Source organism: Mauremys reevesii, linkage group 20 (assembly GCF_016161935.1).
Source record: "Mauremys reevesii isolate NIE-2019 linkage group 20, ASM1616193v1, whole genome shotgun sequence".
NCBI classification, from domain to species: Eukaryota; Metazoa; Chordata; order Testudines; family Geoemydidae; genus Mauremys; species Mauremys reevesii.
The window spans coordinates 15,081,128-15,098,841 of record NC_052642.1 but is presented as its reverse complement, the minus strand read 5'-3'; the positions used below and the strand labels follow the sequence as shown (position 1 = coordinate 15,098,841).

General features: G+C 40.0%; 1 protein-coding gene and 1 long non-coding RNA gene across 5 annotated transcripts in view; one reads left to right on the top strand and one right to left on the bottom strand.

The window, feature by feature from the left end:
* The window catches only part of LOC120387329, a 67,130-nt gene extending 57,133 nt beyond the window's left edge, over positions 1–9,997 (bottom strand). For both annotated transcript variants that reach the window (XR_005590122.1, XR_005590121.1), the window contains exon 1: positions 8,811–9,997. This is a non-coding gene — a long non-coding RNA (uncharacterized LOC120387329). The remainder of the gene's footprint in view (positions 1–8,810) is intronic.
* The window catches only part of PAFAH1B1 (platelet activating factor acetylhydrolase 1b regulatory subunit 1), a 53,861-nt gene continuing 46,144 nt past the window's right edge, over positions 9,998–17,714 (top strand). Inside the window, exon 1 of one of the 3 annotated variants that reach the window (XM_039507915.1) lies at positions 9,998–10,274. The gene's annotated coding sequence lies outside the window, so the exon portion shown is untranslated. Of the gene's footprint in view, positions 10,275–10,426; positions 10,446–10,974; positions 10,997–17,714 lie in introns of those variants that run through there. The other 2 variants (XM_039507917.1, XM_039507916.1) reach the window with 2 other exon arrangements.

Below are 17,714 nucleotides of genomic sequence, written 5' to 3'. Positions count from 1 at the left end.
GTAAAGCGATGCTCTTGTTTTCAGGAAGGCCACTCTTGGTATCTTTAAAATATTCATAAATGTTATCTTTTGGAAAGCCTCTGTCTCTCTAACTGCTACATTGTGTCCTGCTTGAAAGCATATATTAGTCCCTGCTGCTGGTGCCCCTTACTGGAGGAGACTCAACAGAACAGAGAATGGCAAATGTATGCTTCCTCTGGCTGATGCACCACAGAAATGGGTGTTGGCATGAGACAAAAATGTCACCCCACCCACTGTGGTGTATTCATCTCAGTATGGTGAAATAATACAGAGACATCAGAAAGTCTGCTCAGAGATGCCTACATGGACCTGGTCTATGGGATTAATACTCACCTAGCTCTAGATAGGGAATAAATTATTGTGACACAAATATTGTCATAACTAGCTGTCCATATATGACACAGGGAAAATTAAGGTCTAGCAATGTCTCACCATTCAATTTAATGAGTCAATGGGCATGTCTACCTGTGTCATTACCTTTGTCACCAACATATATCACATAAAATGAGGATTTCCTCATCTTCTCACTCACCAATAATTAGTGGCTTCTCTTGTGGTTTAAAGCAGGGCTTACTCTTCGAGCTATGCAAAATGTCCCATTTAACTGTTTTTTTCCCCCATAAAATTTAATGTAAAAGGTTCTTGCAGTGTGTTTTGCAGGATTTCACAACCCTTGGAATTTATCTTCAAAGCCACGACAATTACACCACTTACACATGGGTGTACTCCCTGTGGAAACAATTTAACCCAAAACCAGTGACAACATTCCTTCAGAGTCAGTCTCAGTCTGGCTGCTGTTACCTCATGATATGAGCTAGACCACTTGTTGTTCAAGGCTTGTTATGTTGCCTCTGCCTCTCAGGACAGAAATTATGCCACTCTGGCCATCCAAGTTGACTCCTGCCAAGTAGCAGCACAGGCCACTTGCACAAAGGTATGGAGGAACACCTCACAGGTCATCTTCTAGGTCCAACTTCACCAACCCAGGGTCAGGCCTACCTGAGCTACCCTCTCAAGGACCAGCAAGACTCCCTGGAGCTCACTTTTCAAGGTACTTCAGGAACCGCTTTTGTTACTGGCATTGGGCCTCCAGCTGATTTTATCCACCCAGGAGAAGTACGGAGGTCAGTTACTGTTGTGTCACCAACAGGCAGGCAATCTCCTCCATCCGGTTTCTTCACAGTAAAAAAAAGCAAGAGAGGGTTCCTTCAGATAAACCTTGCCAGCTATCACTTCTGTTTCTATAGCTGTTTTCTCTTTTGCTACCTCAATTTCCTATCAGTTCCAGGGGCCAAGTGCCTGCCCGCATTCTCCACCAAGTTTAGGCCGCTGGCCTGTCTCCCCAACCCATGAAGGATTGGTGCCATGCCTAAAGTCATGCCGATTCTTTTTCTCAGGGCTTCATTCATTGATGACATCAACAATCCTCAACAAAACCTCAGAATAAACAGTTCAACATAAATCCAAGAGCTAAACCCAGTCCTTTCTTTTCACTCAGCAGCTTCCTATCAGAGCCTCCATGCTCCCAGCAGCACTCTACCTCAACTAACCCACTTGCTGGCTTTTATAACTGATCCTTAGCTGATCAGTCTCACCTGAGAGGTAGCTGATCTGTTACAGATGAAGCTATGCACAGCTCCCCTTAAAGGGCCAGTCACCCTATGACAGTATGTGTAATAATGGCCCTTACTAGATTTTTAATACTCATTTTAAAGATGTGTAAACTGAAGAACAGAGAGTTTAAGAAATTTTCCCAAATGCAAACAAAATCAGTGACAGAAGCCAGAAGAAAACCCAGGAGTCTTGAGTTCCAGCCCACTTTTCTAACCACTAGATGCAATCCTACCGTAATCCTAAATAATATTTCTGATAAAAATAACCTTTGAGTTTCCTATAAGTTTCTATGAGCCAAACCCAGGGTATTTATCAGAGATCTGTGAATACCTCCAAACTCTGACCAAAAATAAATGTGGGGAAAGACCAAAAGTGACTAATGCAGGAGGCTTCATATGATGCAGAATTGACTTCTTTAGCAAGAACAGAATTTCCTCAAACCTTCATCTACTGATGCAGCATTTATAATGTAAATAATTTACCAAAATAAAAGAGGGCACCAAATATGTGAGAGACCAAGGTCAATACAGGCAAAATGTGGATAACACTCACTTAGGGACCTGAATAGGTAAAGTGACCGTTCAAAGCCAACATCTTCTATAGCAACGAATATTTTAGCCATTATATTTTGTTGCATACCCCAATACAGCTGCTTTGTCATGCACATACATAAACTAGTATAATAATCACCACAACTTTTGTTCATACATAACAATTAGAAAATATACATACAGGACCAGTGGAAGGCACTTTCAATGTGCAAGGTTACTTTTGTAATTTAGCAAAATGAGTACCTACATATATATATAGATAGATTACAATAGATTATATATAGAGATTGCAATTTAGATTTACAATAAGATTGAAGGGAATACATAGATTATCTATCTATAATCTATCTATATAGCTATGTATTTCCTTCGATTTTATTGTAAATCTAAAGCTAGATCTTCAACCACAAATTATTTTGTTGCAATAATTTAAAAATATATAAAAATACACCTACAATGTAACAGATAAGGCTATGCATGTCTGGAAAGGTATAAAATACAATGAGGAAGAGATCATTCTGAAGCATGTCTGTGTAATCTGTAAACATTTACTTTAGGAATAGTATGAAGACAAATTACAACAGACGGGCCCTAGTCACAACATTTGGATCTTGATACCCACTCAGAATTTGAGGGTATTCTAATCTGAGATCATGTTCTGGCCCATTATTAAAATACATTTTAGGGACCAAACGAAAGGTTTTAATCTAGTTCCAAAATTAGATGGTGTTTTGATTTGGGAGTTTGTTTCAGATCAAGATTAAATAATGAAAATTACAAGGAAGATAAAGCTGAGTAGTTTAGTATCACATTATTTACAGAGAAGCGTGATTTATTATTAGAACACATGACTGGAAGTCAGGACACATCCAACTCTGCTGCCTACTTTTACTTTGGAAAAGTCACAATCTTTCTGTGTCTCAAATTCCTCATCTGTAAAGTGGGGATACCGGTAACAATATCTAGCTCATAAGGGTTTAAAGAGGCTTAATCCATGTTTGTGAAGTGCCTTGAGATTCTTAGATAAAAGTGTAAAATATTATTGGATGTGTCCCTCAAACAATATTTGATATAGAGTTATAATTCTCAAAAATTCCAAACGAGGTTCACCATTTTAATTCCAATATTCTTTCCAAACAAAACTCTCTCTCGCTCTCTCTATATATATATATATGCTTTTGATTTACAGCATTAGTTCTAATCCTAAATTTCAATCTCTCTTTCTTCAAAGTGCCTGAACACAGGTTGCAATTAATGTAATGGGCAGATCCGATTTAACAATGAGATCAAGTGATGGCCATAGCAAATACGATACTGTCACTGGAAAAAAAACCTCCATTTTGTTGGCGACATTCTGAAGTTCAGCCTTGTTTGATCCTTAAAACACTGTCAGAAAAAGTCTTTATGGTTTGTAAAATGGAACTAACTTTGTACTCTATAGGCAGCTGTGCCTCATGGCAGTTTTTAAAGTAATACTGAAATGCATCCTTACAGAGTAGCTATATTTTAAATAATCAAGGAAAGGCTATTAATGTTTTCCTACAAAATAGTTGTTTATAGTATTTTATTTGAAAAATCTTATTTAAAGATCCCCAAGCAATTTTTATCATGCCAAGTATATATACGACTTTTATATCTGTATGCAGGATCTCTAGAGAATCCCTTCTCTTATAGGCTCGTGGTTTAAATTCTGTTTAGTGTCTTACTCTGTATTTAAAAAATCATTAATTTTTTTACTGTGTAAGGTTAACCTTAAAGTGAAGTTCCAATTATTCACTCCTTGTATGTTCCCGTTACTAGTCTTTCTTACTGAATACACTTGCTGGGACAAACAATCCTTCCAGGCAAGCCTGATTGTATCAGTTCTTTGTATTATTAACATGATTATATCACTTTCTGGACAGCAGGGAGCCCTGGTTTGTTACTGAGGGGCCATTAATGGATTATCATCCAATATAAAGGAGTAGGAGCCATTTGTCACAGAAAGTCAGGTGTTTAGCTAATTGTGACCACACCCACTGAACTTGATACACTTGGGCTTCTAATTTAATATCAGTGTGGAGTCTATCTATTAAGGGTTTCCACGGGAATATAAATGTAGATGGTGCTTTAAAGAAAGCTAAGTCCAGTTTCTTTACCTGACATTCTAAAAGATCACATAGGATGAAAAAACTGGTTCCCACTATCTGATGATATTATGAGTATCACAAACAATGTCACTTTTAGAGAGATATGAAGGACAAATTTAGGAGACAGGAATGCTTAGAATTCCACGGTCCATTCCTTGACTCTTGTGCTGACTCTCTCTATGACCATGAACAAGTCTCTTAGGCCCAGATCCTCAAAGGTATTTAAGCTCCTTACTTCAATTAATCTTTTGAGGAGCTGGGCCTATGCAACTTCTAAGAGCCTGTCCTTACGCCACTAGAATCCGAGCCAGTGACCCTTGGACTCGTAATATAAAATAGATATTAAGATTTACTTAGAATATTTAAATATGAAAAACATGATATCAGATAATGGTTAGTGTTTTAAGAGGTTACAATGAGATATTGCTCCATGTGTGCTAAGACTCAGAGTTTGCAGTGTGACTTTTTTTTTCATTGGCCATGAAAAAAGGTTGGGAAATTTTCCCTCAAAACAAGTTCTCTTGGTTGGCTAGTTTCTGGAATATCACGCACCTGTACCTTAGAGAGAACTGCTTGGGAAGGAGAAGGAGGAAGGTATGTTTTGAGTGGAAGATACCATGTTCAAGATTTCCCTGAAAAAATATTGTTTTCTTTGCATGGTGCTCAGATACTATGGTAATGGGGTAGTAAAGAGAGAGAAGAAGTGGGAGTATAGATGTAGGGTAAAATTCAGGCCTAATATTAGTAGGTGTTACTTGACTGTAATCTGTCGTGGAGTTGCATCAGTTTATATCAGGTATGAACTGGACCCACATAGTCTAGATTTGTGGGCAAATGCTTTCCTTAAAATACAGGATGCCTAGAGTTAATGCACAGGACTTCACAGATGCTGCCACAATCTATCTGCTACCATGTAGCTGCAGTAGAAATCCTGGACGTAGAAGAGCAATGTCATGTAGCTTAGGCTGAAAATTTAAGTTTAGTTACAGTGAAAATGTTTTACAAAAACAAATATATACTGAATATTTCCATAAATGAAAAACAAATACAAACAAACAACGTAGATATTTTCTTTCTGGATATCAACATTCCCTTCACTGTTTGAAACCCAAACTTTGCAGAATCTTGCTAGTGCATGAGAACATGAAAGTAGAAGTGACTAGAAGCAAAAGAAACATTCTTTTTTACACTCTTCTAGCAGTACAAAGGTTCCTTAAAATAGTTATAAATTACATTTGCACCCACTTCAAGACATTTCTGCAATGCCAACGCAGTATAAGGGGACCTTAGCATAAATTAAAATCAAATCAAACAATGACTGATCTGTTTTCACTGCTCAAGATGAGTGAAATACAAAAAGTCAACAGTGTAAATAGTGAAAATTAAATGAAAAATGCATGCTGGGAAATTTAGAATAATTAAATTGGTCTAAAAGCCTGTTAGTGTTGTTAATCTCAGGTGTTATAACTAACAGAAGTAAGGAAGCTTGTTCTGATACATTATTTTTAACTGACACTGACCCTTTCAACATTGAAATCAATATACTTTAACATTAAGCCCCAATCCTGCGATTAGATCCACACAGAGCTCCGCGGTACTCAATGAGGCTCCATGTGGCAGCAGGAGTACGCCAGAAAGGAGCTCTTTGAATTGTTGAGGCCTTAGTTGTAGTTTTTTCAATTTTGTTTTAGACCATGAGTGCATTTAGTTTTGAGCAAATGAGTGACTCATAGTAGAGACCTGAGCTAAACACAGCAAAAGCAAGTACTAATTAAACCCAACTTGGCTTTTGCATCTCAAACCTGACCTGTAATATGCGTGCTAGCCTGGCTCTCCTGAATGCAAGAATAGTCAGTTATGCAGAACTGTACAATAATAACAATGCACCTTTGTGATGAACAGAAATAGAGCACAGGATCAGACCCACAAAACTGCTTTCCCTTTAAGTTAGGATTTGAACTCTTGTCTCCTCAATACAAAGCCAGTACTAACCATCATACCATCTAGCTCACTGTTAGTTCTAGTATTCATAGCTGTAATAGAGAATGACTTTATGCTTTTGATACATTATGGATCCCTAGAATTGCCTTTGGAAATAGTTGTCATATCAGCTGCTTTGGGTATAAAGTACAAGTGATTTCAGAACTTAAAAGGGACTCTCAGTTTGCAACCTACTCAATTAAAAAAGTAAGTTAAAAGAAGCTTTATATTCTACACTTACTCCAAGTGACACTACTATTTTAGCAGTTTTATAATCACATTTCATTATTTGTTTTTATATTGTTTTCTCTTTCTTATTGCTATGTGAAAGCCCAAAAAAGTGAAAGGGGAAAGTGACTAACTGATGATACACAGGGAAACATGAAATTGACTATGCACAAAGTGCTGTCAAATGCCCAAAGTAAACAAACCGAAAAATCAGAAAAATGTTTTTTTTCTAATTTCAGTTACTTGTGTCTAGTCTTATATGTTACTTGCAATAATACTGGGTAAAAATATTCAAACAGAAGTGTGACTGTGAAAATGGCAGTGTGCCTTTAATCCTCTTAAAATGTATACTTTACAACTAAAAACATGGAAAAATAATATTTATGTATTTACTGGGCACCAATAATATAGAAAACGTTATGGACCAAATTCAGGCCTGGTGTAAAATGAATGGGACTATGGAGTTATGCCGGCCAACATGAGGGGTGATTTCATCTCTCTATAACATTTCCTGTAATAAAATTCTTTCTGCTTTTCAGCTTGATGTATTTATAAGCAAGTGGTTGCACTGATTCTGTCTATTACCAGCTCAGCTTTGTCATTTACCCCACACAAGATATGTGTTTAAGCACCTATGTTAGAGTCTGCTGTCACTGACACTCAGGCAAGCCAGTGAAGTCAATGGGGATTGCATGGGTCTAACTGAGGGCAGAATTTGGCTGTTGGGGTATAAATCCTGAGAAAGGAGTGTTGTAAATGGGCAGAGCAGGGAACTAGGTCTTAGCTTTTATGCCCACTTCTGCTACTTACTTGCAGGAAACTAGTGGACAAAGCACACAAATCTCTCTGTGCCTCAGTTTACCTCCATGAAACATAGCTATCAACACTTACCTACTTCACAGGCACGTAGTGCAACTTAATTAACTAGTTTTTGTGAAGGACTTTGAGATGTTTGGCTGAAAGACTCTATTTAAGAGCCAAGTTTTATTACTGAGAAAGACAAGGTGGTGAAGTAATATCTTTTATTGAACCAACTTCTGTTGGTGAAAGGGACAAGCTTTTTAGCGTCACACAGCTCTTCCTCAGATCTGGAGAAGGTAACCAGAATGGCCAAGCTAAATACAAGATCAGACAGACTGTCTACCAACAGAAGTTGGTTTAATAAAAGATATTACCTCAGCTATCCTGTTTCTCTCATATCCTGGGACCAACATGGCTACAATAACACCACAGACAAGTATTATTACTCTCTCATATTGCTCTAGGGTGGTATGAGTGTATCTCAGCAGGATGTGCTGAGACTTGCTGAGTCGCTAGATCTCAAATCAAAAGGAGGTAAGGGTCATGAATGATGTGCATGCTTCTTTCAGATCTAGTGACCTTAGGTCCTGAGGGCAAGTTCATTTGTTAAAATACTGCTGATTCAGCAGCAGATTTCGCACAAGCCAGAATTAACATACCATGCCAATCCATCTCCTTGTGGTGAGACCAAATGCAACACCCACAAGAAAGGAACAGTGATGACTTAGCTCTAGGGATTTTTTCCACACAGCAGCTATCTCCAATGAAGATATTGCCATACCACATTGCAACTCACATCTACCTGAATGCTACTACCACTCCTTAGCTTCTTTCAATACTACTGTTTCCCAGATTTCTTCCCATTTAGTGTATGTTTCAAATTATTTTTCTCCATAGGTTTTAGAAATTTGTTCTATTTAAGATGTATTTTCCACGGTGGATTTAATTATGTTACCCTCTTCCTATATTGCTACCGTCTTCGTGTCCCTTTTTAATATTTGTCTCTTCACAAGTATTTGCAACTCTTCTCAGTTTAGCATCATTTGCAAATATTAAAATTATTTTGACTACATATTCCAGATCATTAATTAAAAGATTAATAAAAAAATAACATTGAACCGCAAACTGAGCCCTGCAATACCCCCACCAGAACCCTCCCCACAACTTAATACAATGCTATTTATCATTATCTTGTGTTTATTGTCCTTGAACCAGTATTCAGTCTACAGGGTTCATATTCAATCCAATTTGAATACATTTTTCTAATAAGATTTTGAGAGTCTGCCTGATTTTTTGTCCCTTGGGATGTATACATGAGTGCACAAAAATGTGTGACTACTTTATGAGCACATTATTTGACATGCACCATGCAACCTCCATGACAACACTGCTCTGGGATCTGCACTAGCTGCCTCTTGGATTCAAAGTGAAATATAAGGTATTGATTTTGACCTATACAGTCCTAAATGATCTAGGATTTTCCTACCTGAGATACTTCTTTTTACGTGCCATAGTGCTGGAGTTGAGATCAGTAGAGACATCTGAGCTGGAGCCCCTCAATACAAAAAGGAGGGAGCTGCTGGTTGGGCATTCTCCAGGGCTCCTCAGCTTTGGAATAACCTCCCCTTTTTGGTCCAAAATAGCTCAGCTCTGTTGCTCTTCCAGGCATGCTCCATAGCCCATTTCTCTGAGTGGATTTTTGGCAGAACTGAAGCTGACTTAATGGTAATGTGAGAAATGGAAGGTTCTAATCTGTAATATGCATGCAGACTAATAATTGTTATGTAGTGACCCATGCTCCAGTTTGACCTTCTTAATTATTTTCATGTTGTATTTATAATTACTGTCAAGGGTGTCTAGAGTTTCAGCTAGGCATTCTTTTATGTTGAATTTCAATCCAAATAAATAAGTAAACATAAATAAATGCATGGGCCCATGGCTGCATGCAAATCTATTGTTACATGTGCACACAAACTGGGATTTTGCACATGCATCTCTGGCAGTCTACTTGAAAATATGCACTTAACTAGAGACTGGAGAGCAGTCACTTTCTGATATGTGGGAGATAGTGTTGAGAGTGGGCATGGCAGGGAAGAGTTGTGTGGAACGTCACAAGATAGGGTTGTCAGTTTGAGAGGACTCTCTCTTTTGTGCAGGGGACAGGCGTTCTGTGGGTCTGGGAGTTGGATATGCTGAGAAATGGAGTGTATGGTGGGGAGATGGGAATGGAGAGTGATAGGGAGGAGGTTTGTGGGTCTGGGAATGAAGGTGTTTGGGGCTGGTAGATGCTGGAAGATGGGGTGTGTGGGATGCTGGAGAATGGGGTGTGTGGGGTTGGGATTGGGATTGGGAATGGATTTGCTGGGGGATGGGTGTGTGGGACTGGTAGATGCTGGAGGATGGGGTGAGTGGGGATGTGCTGGGGGATGGTATTTGTGGGGCTGGCAGAGAGGACATACTAGGGGAAAGGGTGTGGGGGGGCTGCTGGAGAATAGGATGTGGGCTGGAAGTGGGGGATGGGGCGTGTGAGAAAGGGCATGGGGGAGATAGTGGGACTTGGGCTAGGAGACGCTTGAAGAAGGGGCTGCCGCGGTGCATGCCGGGAGAGGAGGCTGGCGCGATGCATGCCGGGAGGCGAGCCTCAGCTTTAGCTTCCCAAGATGGGCTCTAGGCTCCTGTCCCCGCCCTCCCTCCTGCACATGCGCAGTGAGTGCGGCGGGCCGAGCTGCTCCCTCCCTCCCTCCTGGCGGCCGGGGCGCTACTGACAGACCGAGGAGCCGGAGCGGCGGCGGCGAGAGCCGGTCGGAGCCTGCCGAGACCCCCCCCTCCTCCCCCGCACCCCCTGTAGCGCCACCCCCACCCACTCCACAGGGCTCGGCGCCGGTGAATGGGAGCGACGGGCGGCACCGGCCTCAGGGACCGAGGAGAAGCGGCGGTGGCGGCGGCGCGGGTAAGGCCGTGTCCGGGGGAGAGCCCCTCTCCGCCCCCAGCATCCCCCCCGCATCCATCCGCGAGCGGCGGTGCGAGCCGGGCCCTGCGGTCCGTGCGCCTCCCTCCTCCCCTGCCCCCTCCCTCCTTCTCTCCAGCTCGGCTCTCAAAATGGCTGCCGCGCCCGTTGGTGGTGAGGAGGGAGGGGGGGCAGGGCGAGGAGGGAGGACAAGGGGGGGGCTCCCCTCCCCTTCTCCGCAGCGCTGGGGGCGCGAGGGGGCAGCCCCCCCTTCACTGGGTCTCAGCCCCCCCCCGCGGTGATTTAACAAGAAAATAGGCCAAGGTGGGGGTGGGCCAGACAAGGGGTGGGGGAGAGACGTGCCCCTTCTGGGTGGGCTCCAGCCCCCTCTCTCTGGGGTCTCTTGCACCCCTCCCCCGCCCCTTCAGGCCACTAGTTCTCCCCTTTTCCTAATGACTTGGCAAGAAACCAGCGAGGAGAAGACGGAGCTGATGGGCCGGACAGGAGACTGGTAGTTTAAAAAAAAAATTGAGGGTGGTGTGTGCTATATAAACTCTCCCTCGCTTCCCCCCCGCCCCCAATCCCTTAGAGGATCTAGTTTTGTTTTTTCCTTCCCTTGTTCCCTTTGAGATTTGTTAGATGGCCCAGATCTTCGGAACCAGCTGCAGCAGTAACAACAAAACAGGATTGCTAACAGAGAGGAGAGGTCTAGCCTTTTATTTTCGGTCAGTTTCCCACCCACCCCTACCTCCTTGCAGTGATTTAGTAAGGAAAAAAAAACATTGCTAGGAGGTGGGTCAGACCTTCAGAACCAGCTACAGCAGAAATGGAGGGAGGTCTAATCTCTCTCATTTTTGGGGCGTCAAACCCCTGCCTAGTACTTGGCATTAAAATGGGTTTTAGGACAAAAATAGGTGGATGGGAGAAAGGATGGAAATCTAAGTAGGAATCTTTCCTGCTGCTATTGGCTTTTGTGCAGGATGGAGTCTATATGCAGGCAGATTTGTGGGGGGTGAGGGGTTGAGAATGGTGTCTTCTCTCTTACCTTCATAAAAAGTTGGGGTGGCTCAGCTTTGTGGCTGTAAAATTTATGCATATAGGGTGAAGGAGATAGTGTACTTGGCCTTTGATACAACAATAATGTGACACCCCCACCTCCTTTGCCATAGTAGCTGTGGTAAAATTTCTCTGCTGATAATGCTGCAGCAGGGCTTGGTTGTTGCAGGTCAAATCAATTCATAATGAATTATCTTGCCAGGGTGGTGGTAGGTTACTGAAGCTATATTAAAAGCCTTCATTGAACTGTTTGACTGCAAAATAATCGTAAGTGGTCTGTTTAGATTTATTAACCTGATTGAATCATCTGTGTGTGTGCGTGTGGGGGGGGTGTCGGGGTATATTATGGCAAAATGTTACTTGCACATTTTAGTTTTATGAGGTGGGGAGAAGAATCTGTTCACAATGATTTGTCATTTGCTGCACAATCGTTTCATATTCAACTGGCTTTCAGAAGAGGGAGGGTCTCCTACCAAAATGTATCATTTGCCTTTAAAGTGGCTCTGAAAAACAGGAAAATATACTAAGGAGCTAAACAAAAAGAAAATATGTATTTAACAAAAGGTTTTGTTGCTGATATCTGGTTTGTTTTTAGGGCTATTGTTTTTGTGTTTTCTTTTGATTTGACCATGTTTATGGATGCTGGGTGCAGCCATTGAGCAGAGAAGAGACTGGGTGGAGTAAGGAGGCAGAAGCTGCGAAATGGCTAGATTACCCTTTCATAGCATTTTTTTCTTTGCTTGCATTTTGCTGGGGTGTGGGAATGCTAAATGGTGTAACAATGAAGTCTCTTCTTTAGGAAGAGTCTAGTGGTGCAGGAACCTTCTGAAATGAAACAAATCTAGTATTCTGTTTTGTGGTTTATTTCTGCAGGGTGGATATCGATTAGTCTGGCAGTAAAAAGTGACCAGTCACTGTTGCAAAGCAAGGATTATGTTGTCTGATTATCCTTTTCATATGTTGACTTTGATTTTTCAGTTGTTGACTTAATTTCATTTAAATAAGAATAAACTAAAGATTATCATTTTTTTTTAATTCCTCTTCTGTGTAAACATTCTGAATTCTTATATTGTGGTTTGGTGCTCTGTTTGTTCATTCATATAACTTGATGTATTCCCTACACCTCCAGTGCCCTAGCAGGGTAATTTTATAAGGTGTAGGGAATGCCGGACTTGAAGCTGGGTGATGCAGTTATATGAAGTGATGTGCAAAGATTTTTTTAAAGCTCTTGTACAAACGTGTTGCTTTGTGTAGCATTCTCATAGAACTAAAACCTTCAGCACCATGGGTAATATTGGTGCTTAGGTTTAAAGATGAATAGAAAAAGCTTTAGAACAAAGAGATTTGAGGACCACCATAGGGATCAACTGGTAGACATCTAGGAAGGGCTGCTTCTTCTCTCTAGAAGTACTCTCCTCTTCTAATGAGAGGAAGCAGTGTTCCCACCCCGCTCCAATCTTGACCATAGAAAGTATAACATTGAATTTAGGGGTGATTCTCTGATAAATTGTCTGAATCGTTTTTTTTGTGTGGTGCTTGTATCGTTTTCATTTTGGGGTTTAGTCTCTGGTATTAGATGAGTATAGACTTAACTTATTTGCCAAATTAACATAAAATGTAAATATCTATTACAGGGCAGTTGTTTTTAAAAGATAATTTTTGATTTACTAGAGAAACTGGTTTTACAGATCAGGAAAGGTTTATGCTTACTAACAAAACATCTGTCCTGTAAGATGTCTCCAGAATAGGAAGAAAGCTAAATCTATCAGAATACTTTCTTCCTTGTAACTTTGGTTGACTTTCCTCCTTGGAAAGATGAAATGCATCTTCTTAAGTGCCTTTAGTACAGGAATAACCTGTTCATTTTCTATTCTCTGAAGGAAGTAGCAGCTAATACTCACTTGTATAGCTCTATGCAAGGTCTCTCCTGCCTACAAATCTGACGACATTTCTTTCTACACTGCTTCCTATGCTCCACCCAATCTTCTTTTGAAAAATTTCAGTCTTTATTGCCTACTCTCAACTTTGTGCCTTCCATGTTACCTTTTTTATACCTAGAACAGCCATTCAGTCAATTTTTGCTGAGTGCCTTGCCTCACTTTCAAAACTCTCTTTTCCTCGAGGCCTATGCAATCTAACTTGCATCCAGCTGTACTATACATTTGTATTTTTTGAACTCAGGGCCTTGTCTTGTTTGTCAATGGTTATTTTTACTATTGTTAAATGTTATGCATGTGAATGGTCCTTGAATACATTTATGTATGTTAATAGCAAAAAGTTGAATATTTAAATTCTTATTTGAGAAGTTATTAGATATGAACTGCAGAGGTCTGAATTATTGTGTTAGGAGAAGTAATAGCCTTTGCATAGGAGAATCTGGTTGTAAATTTAATATGATGCACTTAACTTCCATTTGGAAAACTGGTTTGGCCCAAAGGCAAAGGAAAATTTAGAAAACTCATCCACCTTCAAGGAAAGAAACTGTTTGGATCAGGGGAGACACAAATGTATCCTGATTTGAAAGTTTGGTTCCCTTAAATTAAAAACAGCTTGTTATTGCCTGTTTGAACTTTCCATGTAGTTAAATCTCCTTAATCTATTAATGATTTTTGTTGTAGATATTTTGAAATCCAATCCTGCTTCTAACAGGTGCGCTTTATTGGCTCATTGCATTGCATCTTAGAATATATTGGTATTTCCATAGGTTCCAGTTAAGAGATCCTCCTTTCTCGAATGTTAGAGGCCTGTGTGTTGGAAGAACAGGTTCTGGTTCTGGCATTAAGTGTTAGGATGAAGCATTGGCCTCTATATAGTTAAGTTTGCAACCACAGTTTTATTAAAAGGCTAATTTTGAGCTCCATTGTAACTCCCCTCCCCATCTTGTTTTAGAATGAAGTATGATAATAGAAAGCGTAACAATTTTCAGAAGACAAATACTTCTTGTGACTAAAATACTTTAAAGTAGCTCTTGGAATAGTAATTAAAAGTAGTTTCCAGCACAGTGGGGATCCTAGTGCTGATTGGGGCCTTTGGGTGTTATGATAATAAATACTGGTAAATATTTATAATGTTGCTTTAAGTTCTTCTGTCTGCCCAACAATCAATTACATCTCAAATATGAAATAGGTAAACTTTGACACTGACTCTTGGAGGGCACAGGAGTATAAAGTGTTCAAGAATCTGCCGCTACCTGTAAATTAGACATCTGAAGGAGCCATGTCATTGAAATTGACAGGAAAAACATGGTGTCAGAACACTTTAAGTCTGAGCTGACCAAGGCTATTCTTCAAAGAAAAAATACCACTACTCCTGCATTCGCCACCAAAATATTCCCTTGACTTAGGGAGAATATGTACAAGGTCATCTTCCAGATGCAAGTATGTGTTTATAGTTCAGAATAGAACCTTGATTTTTTTTTTAAAGTGGTAGACACATAACACATTCACTAGACCACACAGCCTCTCTGACCAGGATGAGTCCAATTTCTGTGCTAAAGTCAAGTGTAATGAGGATAATGCCTTTGATAAAGTGTGTTTGGGGTTGCTGATGACTACTGTATAATGCAAAGTACTTCTAGCAGCCACATCTTTCACCTGGGGCCAGTAAGAGGCACTGATTCAATGATTTGTCTAAGATGACATAGTTATATGTTGGATGTGGAACAGATTTGGGATCTATACTTCAGTCTGGCATACAACTTGTTGTAATCTGTATTGCATATACCATGAGTGTCTAATTTAGCTTTGTAGTAAAAGGGATTTATCAACACTTATCAGATGCAGGAAGGATTCTGTTAGAACCATTGCTGTATTGATCACTAGTACCTCTCTAACTTAACCTAGTGAATTTTCCATCCTGTGTCGCTAAAAAAAAATTAAACATTTTACAAGGAAAAAAATGGAATGATGGTGTGTGTTTTTCGGTGTCTTGTCCTTTAAACTGTTAGTTACTAGTTAACAATGATGTAGTTCACCTATCCCATCACTTACAAAACCCAAGGGTATAAAAGCAAATAAAGGACTAGTAAGGGATATATAATAAATCTTGCACTAATGGAGTCATAAACACTTCATTTTAAAATATAAAGAGCATATTTCATCACAAGAAACCTTAGTTCTGACCCAAGCAAAAATGCTATTTCAGCAGCACTCAAAATATAAACATAACACAATCTTGAAAAATATGTACATTGTCACACTAAGCAGTGTCAAGGGCAATACCTCACACGTAATTTTACTAATAATCCATATTATGCATTCATTTAAAGAATTCCAAGTACTTCACTGCAAATTATCAGTTGACAAATATTTTAAGTTTCCCCCTTAATAGAATTGCTTCTAAGAAATAGTTCATATACAAAGATCATGATAACCAAAAAAACAATTATTGGCTCAGTTAAGGGTTATTGTGATTAAGTATGTGTTTGATTCTTGTATGGCTATTGTCTTCCTTGCTTTTAAGTTCTTGGACTTGGTGAATGACTATAATTACTAGTCTGTTACCACCTTAATTGATTTTTTTTTTAAAGTCTTGTTTCTGGGATGGAGTTAGGCCCAATTGTTTTACATGTCCAGATCTTTGAGGCTTCCTATCGATGTGTCTGCAGTCACATCAATCTTCAGCTGCAGTTTCATCAGATTTTCTATGTGAAATAGTGCTGTGCCTGATCAGTTCTTGGATAGACCTTCAGGAATAAAAAGATGTTGTAGGAAGGGTTGTTGGTGACTGAGATGGCATGTCTCCTTTTGAGTCATTGATTAAAGGTAATAGTTTTTTATATTAGCATGGGATAGAGTGCTTTCTCTGGGACTAAAACTAAGACCTTTACAACATTCAGTTTTTAATACTGATGACTAGGGCCCTATCAAATTCACAGCCATGAAAAACACATCACAGGCCGTGAAATCTGGTCTCTTGTGTGCTTTTACTCTACACTATACAGATTTCACATGGGAGATGAACGTTTCTCAAATTGGGGGTCCTGACCCAAAAGGGAGTTACAGGGGAGTGGCAAGGTTATTTTAAGGGGGTCGCAGAATTGCCACCTTTCTCCACTGCTTTCAGAGCTGGGTGGCTGGAGAGTGGCAGCTACTTTGAAGGCAGCAGCACAGAAGTAAGGGTGACAATACCATGCCATCCTTATTTCTGCACTGCTGCTGGCGGCGGCTCTGCCTTCAGAGCTGGGCTCCCTGCCAGCAGCCACTGCTCTCCAGTTGCCCAGCTCTGAAGGCAGCACCGCCACCAGCAGCAGAGCAGAAGTATGGATATCAGTACCGCAACCCCCCCTACAATAACCTTGTGATCTCCCCACAACTCCTTTTTGGTCAGGACCCCTACAATTACAACACCATGAAATTTCAGATTTAAATAGCTGCAATCATGAAATTTACAATTTTTAAAATTCTAGGACCATGAAATTGACCAAAATGGACCATGAATTTGGTAGGACCCTACTGATTTGCTTGTGAGCGGAAGGATATTGGCTCCTATTATGCTAGGCAAAACTAAATTGACTCAGTTTAACGGGATGAGTCATTTTTTACTCCCCAAGTCTGACTTCTTTTCTCCTCAAAGGTAGCTCGATTTTGGGTATTAAATGTAAGATAGTATGGTAGAGAAGGTTAACACAGTAAACAAAATCAGTTAATTTATACATCTTACCATAGATTCAAGCTTTCCTCTGGTGATATACCACTCTTTTTAAAGTAACTAGGTAGTGTTTGAACTTGCCCTACTTGGTCCACCTGCCTTTTAAGTGGAAAAGAAATCAATTTTTCTTAATTGACTTGTTTGTTTAGATGCCTGAATGCTTGCATACAGTTAGGAATAGTATGGCTTCATTAATTTAGGCATGACTTTTTTAAAAGCAGAAGGTGCGTTTATTAACAGTGGAATATTTTTTCCTAATTGATCTAGACTAGAGGCATAATGCTGTATAGAGCGGGGGGGCGGGGCGGTGGGGGGGAGAGATGACTATCAGAAATGGCACACTGGATCAAAATATCCAGTTAATCTCCTTGGAAAATGAAGATGTCAGAATAAAAATTTGAGAGCAGTTATTCACTGACCTTTGTAATGAATAAAATAACAATTAGAATACTACAGTGTTGGCTGGCACTATTCCTTACAAAATTTGACATCTGTCCTTATGCATAATGTTTCTCACATTAATAGTAATTAGAGACACATGTCTCATGCCCAATGACTGGGAAATACATCTTTGATTGTTTTCTTTTTATTCTCTCCTTTATCTTTCCCACCCATTTTAGTGATATTAAATATGGTTCATATGTTTGAAGCCAGGCCATGGTTGGGGAGCACTACTGTACTAGGTTCTAATCAGAGCAGCGGGGGAAAACAAGTTCATCCCCCTTCTTAAAAAAAAAA